Source organism: Pinus tabuliformis, chromosome 2_1 (genome assembly GCF_031772625.1).
Source record: "Pinus tabuliformis cultivar Carrire ecotype Pingquan chromosome 2_1, CPIR1, whole genome shotgun sequence".
Taxonomy (NCBI): Eukaryota; Viridiplantae; Streptophyta; class Pinopsida; order Pinales; family Pinaceae; genus Pinus; species Pinus tabuliformis.
Genome location: NC_142299.1, coordinates 606531555 through 606540595, shown reverse-complemented (window position 1 = coordinate 606540595; position 9041 = coordinate 606531555).

The window sequence follows — 9041 nt, the reverse complement described above, 5'->3', positions numbered from 1 at the left end:
TTTTGTTCCTCCACCCCACTTTCTCATTTTCCCACCAACACTTCATTGACTCTCGTTGAAGCAGTTCTATGAGCTTTCTTATCAATGGAAGCATTCACCTTAAAATAGTGAATATTTAAGTACGTCAAATATATTTTATTGTAGTGTGTGAATATTATAAAGATTATATATAATGAATATTAATACAAATAAAATAAAATTCCCCTTTTTTATTTATTTTAAGAAAATTGAAATGAAAACTCTCCAAACATGTTCACATATAAAAATGTATATAAAAAAGCTTAAACTAGTTCTAATTCTATAAAAAACAAAATCAAATTGAGCTCTTGGTTCCTTTACCTTAGCATATAGCTTCACAATAAATGACTTGATTTCATCCCCAAGTTTGTTAAGGTTAGTATTAGAATGTACCTTGTCAATGACATTAGTGTACATCTTATATTCCATCACTGGATCCTATAGTACACTAAGACATTCCCCTTTAGATTTACATTCTAGAAACATGTACAACTCATTAGGTTCATAGCTATCTAATAACTACCATTTAAATTTTCTCTAGAAAACATATTTCTCATACAAGCTAGGAGATAATTGAAATGAACACTCCATAGGCTCACCATTTCAAAAATTAGAAGGAATACTATTTTAACTCATTACAGAAATAATCGACCCTATGAATGAAACCTTGAGTCTTAGTAAAAACTTTATGGGTTGATGCAAATCTCATGCTCTTCAATAGTCATGAATATAGTATTGATACTAATTGTTGAGAATGCAACAAGATGATGGAGCTTAGTGGAAAGAAGTCGCCTTCACTAAGTGGGCCCACAGGCTATTTTTTGGCGCAAAGTCTATTTTTAGACTATGTCTATTTTTAGACATATGGATCATGGTCTATGAGTTGCAGGATGCTATTTGTGGATGATTGGTCATGTTGGTAAAAATAGATGGACTTCTATTTTTAGACATATGGGCGGAGTCTATTTTTAGACTGCCACGCTAAAAATAGAACAATCGAATATTATTAGCTCATAATAATATTTGGACTATAAACATTATCTTATCCTCTTGGAGCATTTCAGTTTGAGCTACAGATGTGGCACATGCAGCTGTCAGAAGGAAATATGCTTTTCTTGTGGGTCAGTTGAGCTATTGCATGATGGACTTCAGTTAGAACTCAAGTGGTTGAGTTTGGTGGAGTTGATTGAGGAGTTGTGTTCAGTTTGACTTGTTTGAACTAGTTGTATTTAGTTTAACTGCAAATACACTAGTGATGAGTGATGTGAATTAATTGTTAATTAATTCACTAATTATTAACTCATAAAGCAACTAAAGAATACATCAGTTAACTCAGTGCATGGATAGTTCAGTGGAGACAAGTGTTAGAGGTTGAGATTGCTATCAGTTGTGACTATAGTTGTGCATGAGATTTGCACAATCAATGGATTGAGTATTGCCAATGAGGATTGCGTGGTTCAGCCAAGGGAAATACGAGTTTGGATCAGCCATACTCATCTATTCTCATGCAGGATTGCACAGTGGAGGCAGGCAAGCAGTGGAGGAGATTTGAACCTGTGATTGATTCAAATCTGAGCTAGTTTTGTGTGTAACAGGTGGAGATAGTACTGAGTACTTGTGAGGAGTATTGTACTATGTATTTTTACATGTTCTCAATCATTATAATATATAGATAGTGTGGGGTTTTCAGTTGTATGCTTTCCCCGGATTACATACTGTGTTAATGTACGCATGTGATTGATGTTTCATTGTTTTTAATTCCGCAAAATTGATGATCAACGTAGAGGAGGTTATGTATTATGCATGCATTCCGCAATAGTGTATAATCAGGATAATCTCTATGAATAAGTGTCATATTATTCAAAATTTCTACATGCTATCGGAGCAGAGTTGATCATTAGATCTATTATTCAGAAAGTGTTTACATTTTATTTCTTCAGGCAGAGTCTGTAATCGGGCCAGGTAGCCTCTGGATTCATCCTTCCTTTGGAAGGTGATATATCCGGTAAAAGCCCATATAGTCAATCTCTGTACGAGAAATACTTTGTTCTCACGAATTTTAGATCAGAAGCGGTTGAGTTTTGCGTTGGTGGAATTCGAATTTGCAGCAGTGTGTTCTTGGTGTCAAAGTTGAAATGTCTTTCAACGGATTGCGATTGGAGTATGCTCTTGAGGGCAGCTCGAATTATATTGCATGGAAAGACAGGATGGAGGCGGTGTTAGATGATAATGGGCTGAAGGAGTTCATAGAGGCTGAGGTCCCAAAGCCTACTGATACTGCTCAAGTTGAGGCTTGGCAAAAGAAGACAGCAAAGTGTTGAAGGATTCTGTTGGAGGGCGTGAAGGATCACATTGTGTCCAGCCTGCATGGAAAGGCTTCTCCATACTTGATGTGGAAAGCGTTGATAGATCTATTCCAAAGCAAGAGCGACCAGAGGAAGTTGGCGCTCAAGGATAAACTCAGAAACATTAAGTGTGAGAAAGGAGACAGTATGCCCAAGTATCTCATGAAGTTCACTCAATGCCAGGATGAGCTGGGAAGTGTGGGGGTGACTGTCAATGATGAGGACTTGGTGAGCTTGGCTCTCCCTGGTCTTCCGAAGAGTTGGCATTCCTATCAGGACTCTATCAATGGTTGGGAGAAATTGCCAGGATGGGAGAGACTTTGGTTAGATCTTGTGCAGGAGGAGATCAGGCGAAATACCAAGGACGGATCTTCATCAAAGGCACCTGATGAAGAAAATTGCACTTTGGCTGCCAAAGCAAAGAAGGGGAAGAACAAGAAAGATTCTCATTCCAGTGCGAAAGGCAAGAAGCAGGACATGTCCAAGGTGAAGTGCTTTCACTGTCACCAGCATGGACACTATGCCACAAATTGTCCGCAGAAGAAGAAAAATAAGCAAGCTGCTGGATCTGCAGCGGGAGAGGCCTTAGCCTCGCATTTTGAGCTTGATTTTTCATTGATCGCATGCTTGGTATCAAGTGTGATGGGATCGATATGGTTCTTGGACAGTGGTGCATCTTTTCACATGACAGGAGATCGAGATTTGTTTTCTGATCTGGAGGAGAAAGATCTTGGAGTGCACATCGAGATGGGCGATGATGGTAGATACAGTGCAACCGGTATCGGTACCATTTCCTTTGAGAGGGAGTCTGGTAAACGCTTCATATTGAAGGAAGTGATGCATGTTCCAGGATTGAAGAAGAATCTTATCTCTGTGGCAATGTTAGAAGACAAGGGATATGATGTTGTTTTCAGCGAGGGAAAGGCTTTCCTGTGCAGTAAGACAACTGGAGAAACCCGAAAGATAGGGGTTCGAGTCCAGAACCTTTATCAATTTCATGTAGATGGCTGCGCAGCAATGGCATGCAAGGTAGAAGGATTGGTGAGTCGGGATGATGGCGAGCTGTGGCACAGGAGGTTGGGCCACCTTCACCATGGAGCCTTGAAGATATTGCAGTAGATTACTACTGGGCTTCTTAAAGGCACTCTTGCGCAGTCAGATCAGTGCAAGGGGTGTACTTTGGGAAAATTTGTGAAAGCCACCTTTCACAAGAAGGATAGTTGTGCCACAACGATCCTTGAGAGAATTCACACATACGTGTGTGGACCTTCCTCAGTAGCTTTGACAGCAAAGCACAGGTACTATGTGATCTTTGTTGATGATTTCTCTCGAAAGTGTTGGATCTTCTTCATGCAGAAGAAGAGCAAGACATACTCAAAGTTCTGTGAGTTCAAAGCACTGGTTGAGAAGGAATCGGGGAAGAAGGTGAAGGCTCTTAGGAGCGACAATGGTGGTGAATTCATCTCTGGCAAGTTCAAGGACTTCTGTAGTGCAAAAGGGATTCGAAGAGAGCTCATAGCTCCCCATAACCCACAGTAGAATGGGGTTGCTGAGCGGAAGAACAGAACGATCGTGGGTACTGCACGGGTGATGTTGCATGATCAGGGCCTACCCCTTCACTTGTGGGCGGAAGCATGCAATACTGCAGTATATGTGCAGAACCGTTGTCCTCACAGGATACTTGGCATGAGTACACCCGAGGAGGCTTATTCTGGTAAAAGGCCTGATATTTCTCATTTGAGGATTTTTGGTTCTAACGTTTACATGCATGTGACGAAGGATGCTAGGAAGAAGCTAGAGCCGACTGCAGAGATTGGGATATTTGTGGGGTACACTGATACGCCCCACAACTATTGTGTGTATTTTCCAGATAGTCACAAGACTGTTGTGCGACGGGATATCAAATTTCAGGAGGAAAAAGCCATGAAGTGTTTGCTTGAGAGGGAGCCACACTTGCATTCAGATGAGGAGCTATTAGTTCCTAAGGATGAGCTTTAGGACGTGGATCAGCCACAGGACGAAGTTCGTGGAGTGGAAGAGACCACTCATGCAGTGCCAACCATCAGAGGGTGAAAGCGCATGACGGAAGCTGAGCGACTGGCTCAAGATGTAGAGAAGGTTGTAAGACCACCTACAGCTCAACACAGATAGAGACAGTCACCTGATCGGTACACTGGATACATGGCTATTGTGAGAAAATGTGTTGTGACTGAGCCATCCTCCTTTGAGGAAGCTGTGGAGGATCCCGCATGGGTAGATGCCATGGTGGAAGAGTATGATTTGAATGTCAGAAATAGTGCATGGGAGATTGTCCCAAGACCGGAAGGGAAATCAGTGGTGGGTTTGAGATGGATCTACAAAGTGAAGCAGGAAGCTGACGAGAGTGTGGAGAAGTACAAGGCAAGATTTGTTGCCCGAGGCTTCTCACATATAGAGGGGATCGATTATGAGGAGACCTTTGCACCTGTCGCAAGGTATTCTTCCATACAGACGATTCTTTCTCTCTCAGTGCAGATGGGGTGGCACATTCATCAGATGGATGTGAAGACTGCGTTCCTCAACAGAGTCATTGAGGAGGAAATGTACATAGAGCAGCCCGAAGGTTTCGAGATCTTCAGCAGCGAGTCGCATGTGTGCAGGCTCAAGAGAGCGCTGTATGGGTTGAAACAAGCACCACGTGCTTGGTACACATGGATAGACAGTTATTTCATCGGACTTTGATTCTCCAAGAGTGAGGCGGATCCTAACCTATACCAGATTGTGGTGGAGGGTAAGTTTCTTATCATTGTACTTTATGTAGATGATTTGATTCTAACAAGTGATGAGCTATTGATACTTTCATGCAAGGATGATCTTGCTAAGGAGTTTGAGATGAAGGACTTGGGCCTCCTTCATTATTTCCTGGGATTGGAAATTTGGTAGCGCAGTGATGGACTATTTGTTTCTCAGGGTAAGTATGCTTGGGAGATACTGGAGAAGTTCAACATGCATGGGTGCAAGCCTGTTGATACTCCTCTTCCTGGAGGTTGGAGGAAGGAGGATGCTACTTCAGTAGAAGTAATGGATGCCACTGTTTATCGACAGTTGGTGGGGTTGCTTATGTATATGGTCAATACACGACCCGATATATGCTATGCTGTTAACCAGCTTTCACAAGCTATGGTTAAGCCAACCAAGCTCTTCTAGAAGGCAGGCAAGCATGTATTGCGTTATCTCAGAGGCACATCGGGATATGGATTGTCGTACAGACAGGAGGATGAGGTGAAGCTATGTGGCTTCATGGATGTAGATTGGGTAGGGAGCCCAACGGATAGAAAGAGCACATATGGAGGGATTTTCAGTGTCTGGTCGACAGCATTTTCTTGGTACAGCAGGAAGCAGAGATCCGTGGCACTTATTTCAGCAGAGGCCGAGTATATGGCAGGAAGTTTGGCTGCATGCGAGGCTATATGGATGAGGAAGATCCTGGTAAGGTTATTCGGTTCATGCTTGGAGCCTACAATGATTTATTGTGATAACCAGAGTTGCATTAAACTCTTGGCTACTCCAATATTTCATGATAGATCTAAGCACATTGACATCAGGTACCATCATATCAAAGATTGTGTGCAGCAGAGAATCATGTTACTTTCATACATTCCAACGGAGGATCAGGATGTTGATATCTTGACGAAGGCGCTCACCAGGAGAAAATTTGAATACCACCGAGGTAGGATAGGGGTTGCTGATAATCCATATCTTGTTGAGAGGGAGTGTTGAGAATGCAACAAGATGATGGAGCTTAGTGGAAAGAAGTCACCTTCACTAAGTGGGCCCGCAGGCTATTTTTTGGCGCAAAGTCTATTTTTAGACTATGTCTATTTTTAGACATATGGATCATGGTCTATGACGTGCAGGATGCTATTTGTGGATGATTGGTCATGTTGGTAAAATAGATGGACTTCTATTTTTAGACATATGGGCGGAGTCTATTTTTAGACTGCAAGCTAAAAATAGAACAGTTGAATATTATTAGCTCATAATAATATTTGGACTATAAACATTATCTTATCCTCTTGGAGCACTTCAGTTTGAGCTACAGATGTGGCACATGCAGCTGTCAGAAGGAAATATGCTTTTCTTGTGGGTCAGTTGAGCTATTGCATGATGGACTTCAGTTAGAACTCAAGTGGTTGAGTTTGGTGGAGTTGATTGAGGAGTTGATGGAGTTGTGTTCAGTTTGACTTGGTTGAACTAGTTGTATTTAGTTTAACTGCAAATACACTAGTGATGAGTGATGTGAATTAATTGTTAATTAATTCACTAATTATTAACTCATAAAGCAACTAAAGAATACATCAGTTAACTCAGTGCATGAATAGTTTAGTGGAGACAGGTGTTAGAGGTTGAGATTGCTATTAGTTGTGACTATAGTTGTGCATTAGATTTGCATAATCAATGGATTGAGTATTGCCAATGAGGATTGTGTGGTTCAGCCAAGGGAAATACGAGTTTGGATCAGCCATACTCATCTATTCTCATGCAGGATTGTGCAGTGGAGGTAGGCAAGCAGTGGAGGAGATTTGAACCTGTGATTGATTCAGATCTGAGCTAGTTTTGTGTGTAACAGGTGGAGATAGTACTGAGTACTTGTGAGGAGTATTGTACTATGTATTGTTACATGTTCTCAATCACTATAATATACAGATAGTGTGGGGTTTTCAGCTGTATGCTTTCCCCGAATTACATACTGTGTTAATGTGCGCATGCGATTGATGTTTCATTGTTTCTAATTCTGCAAAATTGATGATCAATGTAGAGGAGGTTATGTATTATGCATGCATTCCGCAATAGTGTATAATTAGGATAATCTCTGTGAATAAGTGTCATATTATTCAAAATTTCTACACTAATACATTTGAATATCTTTAGTCATCACGAAAATAGTATGCTTTGCCTCACAATCAAAACAATATTGAGGAATCCCAATATGTGAATCATTAGTGCTTCTACCACCTTCACACTTTTGGTTCTTCTGCCTCCTTTAGTGTCTCCAACTTCGCAAAAAGAGAATTGAGCAAATACATGTGTTAAGTTACTAAACTCCTATTTCATTGTGACATTTCCCTAACATGTAAACAAAACTTGAGCTAGTTTAGCATTTCCATAACATGTAAAAATAATGGAGCGATCTCACTTTAGAAAGTAATACATACAAACTATTGAGTTCAATTATTTAGAAATAATAAAGTAGGGTTTCTAGTTGGATGATTTTGGCTATCTTCTACTATTATGTATCTTTATGAAAGCTCAAATTCAACAACTTTCGAGAATTTGTAAGTGATTTTCATAGAACTTGGATAATTGAATTCCACAAATGACATATAAGATGGAAAATGGTTGGTTCACACTATTATGCACATGAAAAGTCACACATTATTTGTGTATGATATGTAACCATTTCTAATCAACTTGCATGCCAAAGGTAATAAGACTAGTTTTGATGCAATTGGACAAAGGTAGGCATTATCACAGTCATAACCATTGCATACATATTTGAGATCGACACTTAGCAACACCAAAGAAAGTATCTCAAACATATAAGTTAGTAATGGTTGGTTAATTATCAAACTTTGATGCACATGAAAAATCACACATTGATCACATATGGTATAAAACCATTTCTACTCATCTTCTGTGACATAAACACCATAGATTATTTACACATCCATTAATTATTTCACCTCATTATTCAAAGAAGTAGGGACTAGTTTCTTTGTAGTTATCTCCATTTTTCTTCTAATTTTTTCCCATATTCTTGAAGAGAGCAACTTATAGTCATTGAAAAAAGTTAAATATAATAAACTAAAAAACATACATAAATTATGGTTATATATTTTAATATAGTTTGAATAGATCTATGCAATAAACTATTATATTATAATTTAATTTAATTTTAAACTAATTGACATTGTTTATTGTAAAATTAAATATTAAAACATAAAAAAAAGTATCTAAGTAATTAAAAATGTTGTGTATTAGAACAATTAGGATAATTTTGGAACACAACTTAATAGCTAAATTTGAAATTATAACACAACTTAAAAGCTAAATTTGAAATTATATATTAATTGATTTATGGAGAAAAAAACTAAATTTGGAATTATATTTTAATTGATTTAAAAATTTTAAAAATTAAAATTTATTGAATAATGAATTGATTGAATATTTTGTATTATAATATAAAACATTAAGTGATTTTCAATGGATAAATAATATAAAAAATAGAGTTTTACTTCAAAAAATAGAGTTTCCAAATTCTCTAAAAAAAATTGAAAGTTAAGTTAATGTTGTGTATTAGAAATATTAAGATAGTTTTGTAACACAACTTAAAATTTAAATTTGAAATTATATATTAATTGATTTAGAGAGGGAAAGAATTAAATTTGGAATATTGTTCTAATTGATTTAAAATTAAAAAAAAAAAAAATTACTAAATAATAAGTTGATTGAATATTTTGTATTATAATGCAAAATAATAAGGACTTTTCAATGGATAAATAATATAAAAATTAGAATTTTGCTTCAAAAAATAAAGTTTCCAATTTCTCTAAAAGACTTGAAACAAAACAATTTGGAAAAACCTCAAACACTAACAATAGATAAATGCATGTTGGTTGTTGGCTTCCTCTTGATTCT